The sequence below is a fragment of the Podarcis bocagei genome, assembly GCF_964188305.1.
Source record: "Podarcis bocagei genome assembly, chromosome: 4".
NCBI classification, from domain to species: Eukaryota; Metazoa; Chordata; class Lepidosauria; order Squamata; family Lacertidae; genus Podarcis; species Podarcis bocagei.
In genome coordinates this window covers 20,716,401-20,734,002 of record NC_138128.1, presented here as the reverse complement: position 1 = coordinate 20,734,002, position 17,602 = coordinate 20,716,401, and the positions used below count along the sequence as shown (strand labels likewise).

Sequence of the window (17,602 nt, the reverse complement as noted above, 5' to 3'; positions counted from 1 at the left end):
TTAAGTGATCTTTTCCCCCAAAGATGTGGCAGGCGTGTCTAACTGATGTTTATATGCTACATTAGTGGTATGTTTGCCTTTGTTGTTTGCCTTTAAGGTATAAAAATGAGAAAGAAGCAAGTACAGGTCTCCTCCTGTACTGCCACTTTGCCAGTGGAAGCAGAGTGAGACAAAAGAAGGTGCCAAATGGTTTTAAGTTTCTGTTGCTGCCCGAGATTCCTCTTCAAGTAGGGCAATTGCTGCAGACACTCAACAAAGACCAGTTCACAAAAGAAAGCTCCTTGCAGTTGCTCCAAGAAAGCCTCTCTTCACTTGGCAGAGAAACCGTGGCATAAACTTAACATTTGCAAAGATATGCAGGAAATGTTCCGGCCAAGCTGTTCTCCTTTTATTCCCATTAGTTTAGTTTTCCTTCTTTGTTTAGGCTGGCAAAAGCATAAGGGCTGACTGAGAAGTTGATTCACAAACTGTTTACTCTGAAGGAACATCTCACTTACCACTGTTTTATCTGTTTTAGTCTTACTGTATGTCTAGTTGCATTTCTTTGGCACTGAAGATAGTTCCACACTTTTTGCGGCGAATGCAACTGCTGGTTTGGGTTTGTTGTGCTTATGTCCATATAATAGCATCTCTTGATCATAGTGGCTCTGTTTTAACACACGTTTGAATAAATAAAATCTATAGAAAGCTGGACAAAACTGTCTCAGACCTGAATAAAAGGAAGCATGGAGAATGCTGAACATCACCTCATGCTTTTGAGGAGGAACGTGAGATGCTAGCAGCTCCCGTTTGCTGTAAGGTACAGCTAGGCTTCTCCTCTGGCTCCTCTAACACAGAAGAAGCTGTCTACCCAACCTTTCTTCCTCCATGGGATCTGAGACAGTGTACATGTGGGTCTCAGGCAGTCATCTACCCATGTACTGACCAGACTCAGGTTGGCTCAGCCATCAGTAAGGTTGGGACCTGAATTGAAAACCTGTGCTCTGACATTCAGTATTGTAATGCTTTCCCCACAAAACAGGCAGTTGTTTGGGGAAGGGTTGCAGATCAGTCGCAGAACCACTGCTTTAGATGCAGAAAAGGTCCCATTTTCAACACCCTGTGTGTTCAGGGAGGGCTTGGGGGGGGGACTTGAGCAGGAAATCCTGGGGAGAACCACTGCCAGTCAGTTTAGACATCATGTCCCACAAGTGTCCTGGAAAAACCGGGACATCCTGGGTTTTTTTCTTGCGAGAAGACGGCAACCATTTTGGGTGTGATCTTGCGCAATTTCCTCCCTGGAAAAGTGCCTTTGGGGGGCTGTGATCTCGCGCGGCACCTCAAAACACATATTTTTTGGTGCTGTGTTCAGAAAAGGTGTTTTTTTGGGGGAGAAAGATGGTGTCCCAGTTTTTGTCTTCAATGTGCTGGAAGATATGAGACAGGACTGAGCTTAGATGGGCCCAAGCGTCTTAACTGTATAAAGTAGTTTTCATGTACCCAGCTGAACTTCCAACAGCACCTGGAGGAAACAAGCTTCCCGCATTCCTGCTTTCCACTCAATTCACCTTTTTAATAATAATAATAATAATACTTCCTTATTTATATGCCACCCATCTGACTGGGTTGCCCCCAGTCACTCTGGGCTGCTTTCAACAAATTAAAACATCAAACGCGGTAAAACATCAAACATTAAAAACTTCCCTATACACTCCCTATGTTCCAAGCCCTGCACCTTCCACCAGAAGTATTGCCTCTCAACTGCCCCAGTGAACTCATTGCCCCTCATTATCCTCTACTCCCTCGTCTACTCCCACACTAGGGCGTACTGGATTTTCCAACTTTCAAATCCCCAAAATTAGGGGTGCTCAAAAGTTGCAACGTGCCCTGGGAGTTCAAGAGATATTTGGGTTAAATGAGTATAATTTAGTTTTGCTTGGTAAGTAAAGCGTGTGCAAAATTGCACATAGAAATAATTAAAAAAGGGATTGCCAAGTACTTGCAGTTAAATTATATGTTATTTCTCTTCCTTCTCCTTCCTCTTCTTTAGCATGACCAGACCTTATCGGAAGCTAAAATTCAAAACCCTTTGGTTTCCTGAAAGTACTGAATGTGCTTCTTCATCGAATGTAGACATCTCGAGCTGCCAAATCACAAAAAAACACACAACAGATTTGAATTCATCACACCTGAAAAACATATATTTAAGGCTCCTCACTGAATAACCTTGCAAAAAATTAAGTCCCCCATGCCCAACCTCCAGAGCTGGATTTAGGTTTGATGAGGCCCTAAGCTACTGAAGGTAATTGGGCCCTTTATATGTCCAGCTGCCCTTTGTCAACAACAAATTGTCACTGGTTTTTGTGTTGAATATATGCTATATGGTACCGTATTTTTCGCTCCATAAGACGCACCTTTTCCCTCCTAAAAAGTAAGGGGAAATGTGTGTGCGTCTTATGGAGCGAATGCAGGGGGGAGGCAGGCAGGAAAAGCCCCCAAGAGCCGCACACAAGCTCAGCGCGGCTCTTGCGGGCTTTTCCCCAGGAGGGAGAAGGGACTGACTGGCCGCACAAAAGCCGCACGCTCTTTAAAGGGTGTGCGGCTTCTGCTGGCTTTTCTACGAGGTGGGGGAATTCCGTCAGTGATGAGCTGCCCTTCTCCCTCCTCGGGGAAAAGCCCCCAAGAGCCACACACACACTCCACGCTGCTCGTGAAAGGGAGCGCTGAGCAGAGCCTGGGATGCATACAGGCTCTGCTCAGCGCTCCCTTTAAATAATATTTTCCCCCTTGAATTCCCTCTCTAAAAACTAGGTGCGCCTTATGGTCAGGTGCGCCTTATGGAGCGAAAAATACACTAATTTATGGACCTAATAGGTATCTAAAGCCATTTGCACATAACAAAATATGTATTTTCTCAAAGTAATTGTTGAACTGCAGTATATTAATAGTGTAATTTGGGGGGGGGCAAAAGAGTGGGGCCCTAAGCTATAGATTGTTTAGCTTGTACATAAATCCGGCACTGCCAACTTCCCACATGCTGCTAGCTTTTTCTGCACTGTGCTCAGAGGTAAAGCTTGTAGAATTGGGGAACTCTGGGACATGTAGTTCTCAAGCATAAAAGGGCCACAGACGACAAGTCCTAGAGTGCCAGGCCTGCCTCAGCGGGTCAAGCTCATAGGCTGCCATCTAGGCAGGGCTGTCCAATCAAAGCCAAGCTGTTCTGAGGCCTGGGCTGAATAAGGCCCAGTGTGCTGAAAGCGGCTTTTGGGGACCAGGAAGGCTGGCGCTGCAACCTATGAACCCCTAAGCTCAGGGTGACAAGTAAGGAGGGAGAGGGCCAGGGTTACTGGTGGTGGGTCATGCCTGAACCTAATAATAATAATAATAATAATAATAATAATAATAATAATAATAATTTATTTATTTATACCCCAGCCACTCTGGGCGGCTCCCAACAGAATATTAAGAAGACAATGAAACATCAAACATTAAAAACTTCCCTAAACAGGGTTGCCTTCAGACAGTGCTTTTATTCGGGGGGGGGGGCGCATACCCCTAAACATTTTGTGAATCTTTGTACTTTTGTCCATTTACTGTATTCCCCCCCATATGAACTATAAAATGGTGATTTTCCTGAGTCAGAATGAGAGTACCCCTAAACATTTTGTTTTATTTTTAAAAAGCACTGCCTTCAGATGTCTTCTAAAAGTCAGATAGTTGTTTATTTCCTTGACATTTTAAATACACTTCAGCCAGATTGCTGGGTTCGAGACACGCACGCCCAATTGAGCCCTGGTTTTGAAGCACACGCCCTCCTCTAGGGTCATAGAGTTTGCTGCCCAAGCACTCTCTGATTCTCTTGGAAATGATAGTTTCTTTGTTAAACAATAAAAAGTGCAAAATTACAAGTGCATAGAGTAAGATAAGACACACACGTAAAAAATGAAAAAACAATAAATAGTATTTCTTGGTTCTCTTGGAAACAGGTGAGTGAGGTCTAGGGTATTATTATTATTATTATTATTATTATTATTATTATTATTAATTATTACTATACCACTTTGTTTTTAAGAAAAACATCTTTTAAAAAGCAGTTTACAACACAAACCACCTAACCACAACAAGTCTTTTCTTATACCCTGCCCATCTGACTAGGTTACCCCAGCCGCTCTGGACCGCTTCCAGCAAAAAACAGAGGGGAAAGGGGACATCAGTCATTAAAAGCTTCCTTCAGATGTCTACTAAGTCATATAGTTGCTTATCTTTGACATCTGACAGGAGGGCGTTCCACAGGGTGGGTGTGACTACTGAGAAGGATTTCTTTCAGGATCCCTATAATTTCACTCCTTGCAATGAGGGAACCGCCAGAAGGTCTTCAGAGCTGGACCTCAGTGTTGGGGCTGAACAATGGGGTGGGGTGGAGATGCTGCTTCAGATATACACATAAAATAAAAACAATCCAAATTAAACATTACTGGAGAAAGTCGCATATTAAGTATGCCTTCCAAGCAACATTAATTAACAGGGAAGTAAAATATTAAAGAACCTTTTAATGAGGGTGAAAGAGGAGAGCACAAAATATGGTCTGAAGCTCAACATCAAAAAAACGAAGATCATGGCCACTGGGCCCATCACCTCCTGGCAAATAGAAGGGGAAGAAATGGAGGCAGTGAGAGATTTTACCTTCTTGGGCTCCATGATCAGTGCAGATGGTGACAGCAGTCACGAAATTAAAAGACGCCTGCTCCTTGGGAGAAAGGCGATGGCAAACCTAGACAACATCTTAAAAAGCAGAGACATCACCTTGCCAACAAAGGTCCGTATAGTAAAAGCCATGGTTTTCCCAGTAGTGATGTATGGAAGTGAGAGCTGGACCATAAAGAAGGCTGATCGCCGAAGAATTGATGCTTTTGAATTATGGTGCTGGAGGAGACTCTTGAGAGTCCCATGGACTGCAAGAAGATCAAACCTCTCCATTCTGAAGGAAATCAGCCCTGAGCGCTCACTGGAAGGACAGATCGTGAAGCTGAGGCTCCAATACTTTGGCCACCTCATGAGAAGAGAAGACTCCCTGGAAAAGACCCTGATGTTGGGAAAGATGGAGGGCACAAGGAGAAGGGGACGACAGAGAATGAGATGGTTGGATGGTGTTCTTGAAGCTACCAGCATGAATTTGATCAAACTGCGGGAGGCAGTGGAGGACAGAAGTGCCTGGCGTGCTCTGGTCCATGGGGTCACGAAGAGTCGGACACGACTAAACGACTAAACAACAACAACAAAAATTGCCTTAAAGATTTCAAAACAAAGCAGGTCAGCTACAGAATGTGCATTTAATACAACAGCAAAAATTATCTTTAAACATTTCAGAAGAAAACATTGCTAAAGGAAGTCAAATATAATATACACATTTAAAACAGCATAATTAACAAGAAAATAAAATTGACATCTGTAGACCATAATGCAGAGCTTTGAAGGGCCAAAGCTCAGCAGTGGAGCATCTGCTTTGCATGCAGAAGGTCCCAATCCCTGGCATCTCTAGCTAGGGCTGTGGGGAGACACCTGTCTGAAATCCTGGAGAGGCTCTGCCAGCCAACCAGTGTAGACAGTAGTGAGCCAGCTGGCCCAGTGGCCTGACTTGGTAGACGGCATCTTCCTCTGCTCCTGTGCCCCATCTCTGAGTAAATGCGCACAGACAGCAGTAAGAAGGACACTCAGGCACCTCTACATGGAAAGGGCCAAAGAATCCCTTGATGTACAGAAGGGGGGAAAACCTGAAGCAACGAGAAGGCACAGTAATAATATAAGGTGTAGAAATAGCGATCTGGAAGACTAAAATAAGAAATTTATACATTTAGCTAAAGGTCGCAGGTGGCGCTGTGGGTTAAACCACAGAGCCTAGGACTTGCTGATCAGAAGGTCGGCGGTTCAAAACCCCGTGATGGGGTGAGCTCCCGTTGCTCAGTCCCTGCTCCTGCCAACCTAGCAGTTCAAAAGCACGTCAAAGTGCAAGTAGATAAATAGGTACCGCTCCGGCGGGAAGGTAAACGGCGTTTCCGTGCGCTACTCTGGTTCGCCACATGACACGGAAGCTGTACGCTGGCTCCCTTGGCCAGTAAAGCGAGATGAGCGCCGCAACCCCAGAGTTGGCCACGACTGGACCTAATGGTCAGGGGTCCCTTTACCTTTACTAAAGGTCAAAACTGTTTAGGTATAATGGACAATGAAGATCTGGGGGGCTGGCTGCTCCAGATGTGTTCAGACAAGCCGCTTTGTCCCATCTCAGTTCAGGGTCGTGGCCAGTATTGTGTTTTCTGGTCACATGTTCAACATTTATGTGAAAGGTAGCGTGTCACATCCGTATGCAATCCATGTAAACTTTCACTCTGATTGGGGTTGCATGGCTGCCAGAGGCCGTAGTCAACAGGTTGGGAAGAAGAAGAAGATGATTGGTGTTGGGACATGTAGCCAGATCCTGTTTCCCTTTTTTTTAATTTTTTTTATTTTATCCTGTTTCCCTTTTGTGTGTTCTTATGCTTGCTGTTCTAGAGAAGGGAGAAAGGTGGGGACTACGACACATTGGTTGGAATACTTGTTCTCAGGGCTTTTTTTCAGCCGGGATTCACTGGAACTTAGAATGGCACCATTGCTATTCTAAGAGAACGAGGGAGGCATTTGTGATGAGTTCCGGCACCTCTTTTTCTAGAAAAATAGCACTGCTTGTTCTGTTCCAGCAGATGGAGTACAGCAAATCTTAAAAGTTCAGGACACCAAAGGTAAATGGAGGATTAATAAATTTGGACAGACATTCTTAAGCATAATTTACAATTTAGCCTCACTTTTTCCTTGTGGTAATGGGACAGCCAGCCTTGACTCAGTCCCTGCGCACCCCTTAGCCCCAGTAAAGTGTATGTATGCTCCTCCCAAACTGTTAATGGGAAAGGAGCCCTGTCCTCCTTTGAATCTGATCACCTTCACCGTTTCCCATATACTGCAATCTGCTTTCTATATCCATTCCACAGTGCCATTTCTTCTGCTTTCTAATTTTATTTATTTATTTCTATTTTGCTGAAAGTATTACAGAGAATTAAAGTAAATCAGAAGAAAAAGAAAAGAGAAAAGGGGGATTACATAAAAATGCATTAAAAAGCAGGGGAAAACATCAATAACAACAATAACAAAAAGTAACACTAAAATATAATTAAGGTTACAGAACCAAATAGCATATGTGTAAATAGATAAACTTATTATTTCCCTCATGTATGTATTGTTTCATGGGTTGCTATGGTTTTGATAATATAATATTATTAAATTTGGACAAATTTCTTCTGCTTTCTAGAGTTGCTAGAGTTCTCTGAATGGGCAGAAAGAGATGAGGACCAGATCACTGGTTGGTTACTACTGAGAAGAGGAGAAAGTTGCTGAGAAATTTTAGCAAATCCTAAGGAAGGAGCAGGTAGCTTTTACATTCATTTCCTTTAATGCTGAGAGTAATCACATCCACACCACAGAATTAAAATGATTTAACAGACTTTCCCTCTCTGGGAAACTTTGGGAACTGAAAGCTAGGGATCTCAAACAGAGACAGTATTCTCACCAAAATATCGTTCCCATGATTCTCTGGGAGCAGCTGTGACATTGCTATAAAATGGACATGTCTTCAGTGTAGATATGCCCAGAGGACTGATGAAATCTCTCTCTCTCCTTTGTCTCCTCTGCACTTTCCCTCATTTTTTCATTCTGATAAACTGACATTTGTTTCCAATTCCCCAAACTTTGGGAACAACCCAAACATAGAGAGAAACTCTGAGAACTAATCTTTTTCCCTCTGCAAAATATAAAATAGTCTTATGTTTTCTCTGGGATTTTTTTAAAAAGCACATTATCACTTTAAAGTGACAAGGGGAGAGAGCAGCTCTGAAGTTGTTGGCAGCTGCTTTTGCTGTGTTTATGTGTGTGCATAGATGTGAGGAATCATAGTTGTTCCTTAACTGTGACATCCACATATTCAGCATGTGTGCAAAGCAGCCTTTGTGCATAGATGTCAATGTGTTGTTGGAACCTTCGTGCGTTCGGAGTCTATGGGTGTAGGTATGTACAGTCAACTCGCAACTTACGTGCATTAAACATGTGGTCGCAGATTTATGTGCTTGGCTGAAAAAGTTTTTTAAAAATTAAAAGGGGGTGGGAGAGTGGGGGAAAACCTTTGGCAATCCCACCCCCCATTGCACACACCCTGGGAGAGCATTCAGAAGTGCAGAGAGAATCAACAGCAGTCTTGAGAGAGTGTGATATGTGCTGCTTCACTTTTTACGGTTTTTACAAGGTTGTTCTGATCATACAGTGGTACCTCAGGTTACATATGCTTCCGGTTACATACGCTTCAGGTTACAGACTCCGCTAACCCAGAAATAGTACCTCGGGTTAAGAACTTTGCTTCAGGATGAGAACAGAAATCGTGCTCCGGCGGCGCGGCAGCGGCAGGAGGCCCCATTAGCTAAAGTGGTGCTTCAGGTTAAGAACAGTTTCAGGTTAAGAACGGACCTCCGGAACAAATTAAGTACTTAACCCGAGGTACCACTGTATGTGGTTTTGGCTGTTACGTTGAGAGTCGACTATGCTTATATGCCATCCAGCACATGGGGTGCTATTCCATTAAGTTTTACTCAAAGCAGATGAACATGATGTAAGTTACGTCCATTAATTTCAGTGGGTCTACTCTGTCTAAAACGTAGTTGAATACCACCCCTGGATATCAGGTGTAGTAAGGGTCAGGAAGGCTAGCCGGAGGCTGTGTGATTGGAGGCGCCCCTGCCCTGCCCAATTCTGAACAGGACTTGAGTCTTCTCTCTGCTACAGCTTGGTCTTTGGTGCCCTCTAGAGACTGTTCTTACTCTTCCTGCTTGTTATTTCAACCTTGTTTTATATTACAACTGCACTCCAAGCCAGCTTTTTCCAACTTGTTGCTCTTCAGGTGTTTTGGACTGCAATGTTTGAGGCTGAAGTTCAAAATTTAGGAAAGGCACCAGGTTTCAGAAAGATTTTGGGGGGAAAGAGTATCACCATCCCACATGATCTTCACCCAATCTGAACTGGAAGTCTCCGGCTTAAGCCCCAAATTGAGGCGTTCCTAAAGCAAAGGAAGGATTGAACTCTGATTAATAAGACTACACACAGAGGCTTGAACCAGCAAGACTCTGGGAAGGGTGCATGTAATACTCTCTGCTTGTCTCTCCACCCCTTGGCCCAGGTCATTTTATTCACAAAAGAACTTTTACAGAGAGTTCGTAAGAACCAATCCGATTTCTTCTGAGCATTTCAACAAACCCCACGTGGGGACAAAGTTAAACTACCAAAACTAATTAAGCACAGTAGTAGATAGGTAGCCGTGTTGGTCTGCCATAGTCAAAATAAAAAAATTCCTTCCAGTGGCACCTTAAAGACCAACTAAGTTAGTTCTTGGTATAAGCTTTCGTGTGCATGCACACTTCTTCAGAATTTTTTTATATCAGAAAAGCTACATCAAAGAAACTTGCCCACTATCTTTATGGCCCAGGATGCCTTCCTGGCAAGCAACTGGAAGCAACTGGGCTGCATACCTCACTTGTCAAGAAAGACAAATGGGCAGGAGAGAAAATGGCCAGAGATGCACAGGGTTGTGGGATTTGATCAGAAATGAATTTCAATGAATCCATGAATTAAACCCAGTCAACACAATGCATTCATCGTGGACACAATGGCTTGATGCATATTTTATAATTCCTCATAGTAATCCCACCTGACCCCACACTCTGGATATTTGCACTCCTACACCAAACATTGGATGAATAATGTTTCAAAAACCCCAGCAAGCCTCATGAGAATGTCATAGCTCTACAGTTTATATTGTGAATCACCCTGAGATCTACCTGAGGGGTGGTGTACACATTTATTAAATACAGCCCCAAAACTCAAAACTGAAGCAAGTTGATCATTACCACTTAATCCAAGAAAGAAGATTCCACCTAAACATTAGGAAGAACTTCCTGACAGTAAGAGCTGTTCGACAGTGGAATTTGCTGCCAAGGAGTGTGGTGGAGTCTCCTACTTTGGAGGTCTTTAAGCAGAGGCTTGACAACCGTATGTCAGGAGTGCTCTGATGGTGTTTCCTGCTTGGCAGGGGGTTGGACTCGATGGCCCTTGTGGTCTCTTCCAACTCTATGATTCTATGATTCTATGATTCACTTAATCCTATAAAGCCTTCGGTGGCTCAGGACCACAATACCTCAAGGACCGCCTCTTCCCATATGAACCTACATCTTCTGAGGCCCTCCTTCTTGTGTCTCCTCCTCAAGAGGTCCGGAGGGTGCCTTGTCTGCAGTAGCTCCCCGTCTGTGGAATGCTCTCCCCAGGGAAGTTCGCCTGGTGCCTTCCTTACACACTTTTAGGCGCCAGGCAAAAATGTTCCTTTTTAACCAGGCCTTTGGTTGCTCTGTTGACAACCTATGCCCTTTTAAAATGTGGCTCTTTTCTGGGTGTGTGTGTGTGTGTTATTGGGTTGTTGTTTTTATTCTGATTATATATGTTGTGATCTTTTCTGTGAACTGCCCTGAGACCTCCGGGTATGGGGCGGTATGTAATCCTCATAGACCTGAAAATAACCAGCAGGACTTACTTTGTTCTGATCAGTGTGTGAGTCAACAAACATTGGGTGTGATCTCACTCTGCCCTAAGTGTTTTGAACAAGAATGCTTTTCACGGTGTTAATGAAGTAGCTTTCTGTGGAGCCTGGCTTAATTTGAAGTAGATCTGACCAAGTTTTAATCCCAGAACCTAATTTTTAGTGCTTCAAATGTGCAATATCTGAATAACCACGGATCTATGGAAGGACTCCGTGCACCTTTGGCATGTCATTGTTCATGTTCTTGTGATGTAGAAAGTGGGAGACAGACATTTTTCATACTTTATCAGCCAATAATCAGCATGCTATTATTTAAAAATGGGCTTTCCACTAGGAAACTCTATTTTAGATCACTATCTAGCAAGGTAGCTTATGGAAATCTTAACACAGCCTGCGTAGCTGGAAATGGCCTTATTTCTCTCCAATGACCAGAAGGTGTCACTCTCACGACACTGGGCTTGCCTACTAGATCTTTGAATCTCCTGCTGAGAGTGTTGAGTCAAAGCCTCTTTTTCTTCCATGTTCTGGCATTAGGTGTTTGATACAGCACTTTCTGAACTTCTGTGTCCACAAACCTCTTCGCACACATCTGCCTCACACACGATACACATTTTCTGTCGATTTTTTACCACTTTAACAGACATGGTCCCCCCCTAAAGAATATTGGGAAATGTAGCTTGTTAACTGCAGTTTCTAGAGTACCCTGGGAATAGGAATTAATCGTTAAATCAGTTTAAGGCTGTGTGCCTATTACCAGCTTAAAACAAAGCTAGCATAGCCTCCAGCATTTCTCCGATGAAAATAGCGACATCCTACCGCAGGGACGCGGGTGGCGCTGTGGGTAAAAGCCTCAGCGCCTAGGACTTGCTGATCGCATGGTCGGCGGTCCGAATCCCCGCGGCGGGGTGCGCTCCCGTTGCTCGGTCCCAGCGCCTGCCAACCTAGCAGTTCGAAAGCACCCTCGGGTGCAAGTAGATAAATAGGGACTGCTTACCAGCGGGAAGGTAAACGGCGTTCCGTGTGCTGCGCTGGCTCACCAGATGCAGCTTGTCACGCTGGCCACGTGACCAGGAAGTGTCTGCGGACAGCGCTGGCTCCCGGCCTATAGAGTGAGATGAGCGCACAACCCTAGAGTCTGGCAAGACTGGCCCGTACGGGCAGGGGTACCTTTACCTTTACTTTACCACAGGGACGCAGGTGGCGCTGTGGGTTAAAGCACAGAGCCTAGGACTTGCTGATCAGAAGGTCGGCGGTTCGAATCCCCGTGACGGGGTGAGCTCCCGTTGCTCGGTCCCTGCTCCTGCCCACCTAGCAGTTCGAAAGCACGTCAAAGTGCTAGTAGATAAATAGGAACCGCTTCGGCGGGAAGGTAAACGGCGTTTCCATGCGCTGCTCTGGTTCACCAGAAGCGGCTTAGTCATGCTGGCCACATGACCCGGAAGCTGTCTGCGGACAAACGCCGGCTCCCTCGGCCCATAGAGCGAGATGAGCGCCGCAACCCCAGAGTCAGTCATGACTGGACCTAATGGTCAGGGGTACTTTTACCTTTACCACACCCTCCAATATTTCTTCAATGAAAATAGGAACGTCCTAAAGAAATGTGGGACATTCCAGGATCAAATCAGAAACTGGGATGGCTTCTGTAAATCCGGGACTGGCCCTGGAAAATAGGGAAACTTGGAGGGTCTGATTCTCTTTCTCAGTTTGGACTGAAGTTGGTTTGAGAGAAATTATAGGCTACATGTCAGCCGGCAGAGGATCCAACCCGCACGGCAGGTTGCCAGGAATGGATAAGACAGGGAAAAGTCTTTACCAACTGCTTTTTATTCAGTTTTCACAGAGAGAGGCTTGGGAATGCAGCCTCTTGGAACAATGGCTTTGCCCTGAATGAGTCTCCACCCCCTCCCTCTCACTTGCACCATCGCTGTGGTTGCTGCTACCTGCCCTCTGCCTTTGAGCTCTTTACTCTCCTATTTTCAATGCTTATCAGGTTCTGGGAGAGGGGCGGTCTGGAATGCTTTCTAAAGACACTGTGTTTGTCATCTGTCCCTCTAATGCTTATTCTTCCTCCTCCTCCTCCTCTCCCATTATTTCACAGCTTTCCCCCTCATCTGCCTCTGAACTGTGATCTCCCTCAAACCCCTGTTGTAATTCCGAACTGTCTTCTTCTTTGGAAGGGTCAGGCTGGGGAGGCGGTCACCACCATTCCTCCTCTTCCCAGTCCCTGATCCTCCCAGTCACATGCATAAAGCATTGTGTAAGCCAGGAAACTGATGTGTAGGCCCTAGCATGCACACAGCTGATTTGTCATAATTTACATAATTTTCTAATGGGGAGATTAATATTTGGGCCGCCTTGCATATTGGCTTATTAATACAGTCGCCAGCTGATGAGTGTAAACCTGTTCTAAGATGCAACTTAAAATTCATGAGATGTTCCTGGCACACCCTGTCGCAGAAGTAACCTTGGTACCTCTGGCCTTTGGGGCTTTTACAGGTGAAGCATTTTTAGCTCAAAACATGCCCCAGAAACAAACTTCCCTTGCCTTTTACAGAAGCGTCACACGGTCATGCTTACTCCAGTGGTGAGAAATTCCATGGCCGTGGCACTTGCCTGAGTTGGGTTTCCTTTGGAAAGAAGTTAGTGGAGACTTGTGGTGTTTTGTTATGTTTACATTTATTTACAAATGTGCAGGCTGAGCCTAGGTGGAGACACAGTTTAACACTCACAGCAGGCAGACTAAACCACTGCCCCACACCAGATCCCCAGAGTGAGGCAGCTCCCCTCACTACAAAAAGGCACTTCCTGGAGCTTCCCCTCTATCTGAATCTCTCTTAAAACCTCTCGCTGCAGTCTGCTTCTCAAAATGTTTCTACAGTGGTACCTCGGGTTAAGTACTTAATTCATTCCGTGGGTTCATTCTTAACCTGAAACTGTTCTTAACCTGAAGCACCACTTTAGCTAATGGGGCCTCCCACTGCCACCGTGCCGCCGCCACACAATTTCTGTTCTCATCCTGAAGCAAAGTTCTTAACCCGAGGTACTATTTCTGGGTTAGTGGAGTCTGTAACCTGAAGCGTCTGTAACCTGAAGCGTCTGTAACCTGAGGTACCACTGTATTGATTTCCACCCTAGTTTGCCCCTTCTCTCTAGCTGGAGGCAGTGGGGAAGAATAAGGGTGAATCATCTTCCCCACCAGTCTCCTAGCCTTTTAGGATTACATTTCAAAGATTCATAGAATTGTGGAGTTGGAAAGGACTCCAAGGGCCATCTTGTCCAATCCCCTGCAGTGCAGGAAACTCAATTAGATCATGACAATTGGCCCCCCAACCTCTGCTTAAAAACCTCCAAGGAAGGCCGGTCCACAACCTCTAGAGGGAGTCTGTTTCACTGTCGAACAGCTTACTGTCAGAAGGTTCCTCCTGATGTTTAATCGGAATTTCCTTTCTTGTAACTTCAAGCCTTTGGTTCAAGGCCTACCCTCCAGACTCGAACCCTCCAGAAGATGAAACTTGCTCCATCTTCAATGTGACAGCCCTTTAGATATTTGAAGGTGGCTATCATATTTCCTCTCAGTTTGTGGTGCCCAGAACTGGACACAGAATTCCAGGTGTGGAAGGCAGAGTGGAGTAGCAGACCACACCTGTGTCCTGTTCTGGCCACCAGAACAATTTCCCCGGCAGATGATATGTCTGGAAGCTTTGCCATTCCTGTTACACAACATCTGCAGTCTTTTTTACACCATTAACTTTCTGCGATCCAAACTTCTGAAACTCACAATATAGTCACAACCCTGGATGTACCTTGGCTTGTACCCAATAGTGTGGGAACATAGGAAGCAGACTTATACTGGTTTGGTTCACACAACACACTAAGCCATAGTTTATCAGGCATTTCCAGCTCCTCTGCAAAGCAAGAACTTCAGCTGGGATGCTTAAAAGGGGGAGTACTGACCATCAGCAGTGTTACTTCACCTGTTCCTCACTCAGTAAGGTACTTCCAAGTAAAGATACTGAGAAATAAGCTCTTTCGGGCAGGGTGGGATGGAGCTTACAAATTGCTGACCCAGTATAATGTCACAAAACATGATGGCATGCTCCCATTGCAGGGGTGTTTATGCCATGAATCATAGGGGAAGAAGTTGAAGTATGGTGTTACTATGCAGGGAGTAGGTAAAGGCGGATGATTCAATCAAACAAAGCCAGGACCTGGCCGATTAACATAGCAAAGTATTTCATTCACCTAGAATAATGGCACGTTTTGAGTTAGAAGGGGCCTTGGAGTTCCGCCAGTCCAAAGTCATACTTGGTGTAGGAATTTTTGTGCATGTCTGAGAGGTTGCTTCTGCTGAAATAGCGCCACTGAAGGAGAGGCCATCTGTTCCTCTGTGAAACAGGTTGTCCTGTTAGCAGGTTTCATCTATTGTTAAACCGGAATATGTTTCTTTGAAATGCCCTCCCATTCATTCTGGAGCGACCGAGAACAAGTTTGCTCCATCTTCCATGTCAGTGTTTCGCATACTGTAGGCAGGGGACCAAAGTGGGTCTCAGGGTTGTTTCAGGTGGGCTGCGCTGTCTGCAGCTGTCTCCCACCAACCTCTCCTGGGAATCCAGATGGGTCTCATTCGGCTTTCTCCTCTTTTGCTGCCACCGCTGTACCAGGAAGAGGAGGGTGGAGCGAGCAGAAAGGAAAGAGGAGACTGAGGCAGAAGTGGAGGAAGTGAGCAGCCTGAGCTATGCTGTCTTCAAGCATCTAACTGACTATGGCATTTTATGATTGGCTCTGGCCCCATCGTCCGCCATTTTGTGACTGATAGGCCTCTCAAGTGGGCCCCAGGGGTAGAAAATGTGAGAGCCCCTGTTCTGTGTGACAGCCTTTTGGACTTTTGAAGACAGCAGTCATCCTGTCTTCCCTTAATCTTATCCAGGCTAAACATATGTTGCTGTTTCACAAGACCAGTTTTCTTCACCATTGATGTTGCCCTGCTCTGGACACGCTGTGCTTTGTGAAATCCAACATCAAATATGGCACCCAAACTGGGCACTAGTTTATTACATAAGCTGCCTTGGGTTAAAGGCTATAGACATAAAATAAAAAGATGGTAATTAATATTCAGTTTCATGTAATAAAAATAGATGAACATCCTGGCTTAGGCTGCAGTATTACAAGCATCAACAAGTCTGTGGCTTCCTGAGGAATATTAGTTGACCCTCTCAACCCCATATAGTTTGGTTACCAATCTTTATTGTAGAAGTTTTACTGGTTTTATTTGCATTTGAATTGTAATTATCTTATGTGTATTTGGTTTTTTAAATAAAAAAAAAAGGTTTATGCATTTTAGCTGTGTTTTTACCTGGTATACATATGTTTAACTACAGTGTGCTTTTTATTATTTTGTAAGTCACTTTGGGACCTAGGTGTGGTTGAAAAGCAGGGTATAATTTATTCAGAATTATAGCGGTAAATATTGTGTGCGTGTGTGTGCCTCCTCTCAAGACCTCTAGAGTTCTCATTAAACATTTGTTTGTTCACTTGTTTCTCTTAGGTGTGGCACCTGAGCGCTGTTAAGACGGCTATGGCTATTAAACGCAAGTTCAGCACTCTCTCCTGGTACTACTGGCAATACCAGCTGATCACGATGGCTTATCTCATGGATCCTTTTGAATGGTGGATCTTCCACAGTTTGCTGCTTGTTTGCATTATGGGGTCGGCCTACGTTTTTTATGCCATTGTTCCTCCTCAGATCCGCTTGGTTCTGAAGCTCGTTTATCATGTGTTTGGCTTGCAACCAGAAAGCACCATTCCAGCCATGATGTGAACTTACAATGCACAATAGTGACTGTTCCCCCCCCCCCCCTTTAAGCCATGTGCTTACAGAGACATTCTGGGATTTATAAAAGCAACTTTCTTCTTCTTATAGCAAAGAAGCCTCAGGGAAGTCACAATAGTTGCATCCTTATTCACCTTTAATCACCTATAGAGTCTCTGCATGTCTCAAGCAGATTGGTGGGTGAAATGTCATGTAAAAAAAATTTTTTTTTAACTTATCCAGAGAGGTTTGCTCCTGGGATTTTCTTCAGCTGTAATTGCTTCCCTTGATGTTCATTGTTTCTTACCAGAATTCAATCTCGCGACGTGCTTGTTTCCATTCAGATTTTATTCCAATTCATTATGTACCACTATTCTGTGAGAAACTATAAAATGCGAATAAAACACGGAAAATAGATAGGACAATGTCTGTACTGTGCCTGAATGTTGTGCTATTTTATGGACACGATCCAGGTTTAGGTTGTAATCCTGTACAGACTTGCTTGGAATTAGCCTCATTGAATCAGTGGAACTTACTTTGGAGGAGTAAACTTGTAGTAAAGAAGTGAGCAGTCAAGCTGTCCTTCCTTGCTGGCTTTCCTCTGTGCCTATCCATCTCAAATGCATCCAGCGCGTTCGACAGAGATACAACCAACAGTGCCAGTGTTGATCTGCAAGTGTGGAACTCACTGCCTGGATTTGGGTGTATAATATCAGGCCCAATATTTTCCAGCTTATCAATAAACTCTGCTGGATCAAAATGAAGGTCCATCTGGTCCCGCATCCTCCTTCCCAAATATGGCTTTGGGAGACCCACAAAGTGGGTATGAATGCCAGTGAATGGCATTCAGTGGCATGTGGCCTCTGAACATGGACAGTCTATAGCAGGAGTGGGTAATCACTGGTCCACGGGCCAAATGTGGCCTGCCAGGCCTCCTCACTTGGACCACGAGACATCAGGTTGTGGGTGGGTAAGGACAGGGCTTAAGAGGAACAATCGGAAGCATAAAATGAGCTCCCAGTGAATCGTCTCTTTGCTAGAGCAAAGCACCCTCCCACCTGTTCATCAGCTGACAGGTGGGTGGGAGTGTGTCTCGCTCAAGGAGGGGGAAGTGGTCTCCATTCAATGGAATCTGCTTCTCTTCCAGCACTGCTCTT

At 44.8% G+C, this 17,602-nt stretch overlaps 1 long non-coding RNA gene across 1 annotated transcript; it reads left to right on the top strand.

Annotated features, from left to right (window-relative positions):
- Nucleotides 1-3,095: 3,095 nt before the first annotated feature.
- LOC308585156 lies at nt 3,096-16,870 on the top strand. Its single transcript, XR_014007088.1, has 3 exons — nt 3,096-3,300; nt 7,316-7,432; nt 16,182-16,870. It is a non-coding gene; the product is annotated as an uncharacterized lncRNA (long non-coding RNA).
- Nucleotides 16,871-17,602: the final 732 nt, after the last annotated feature.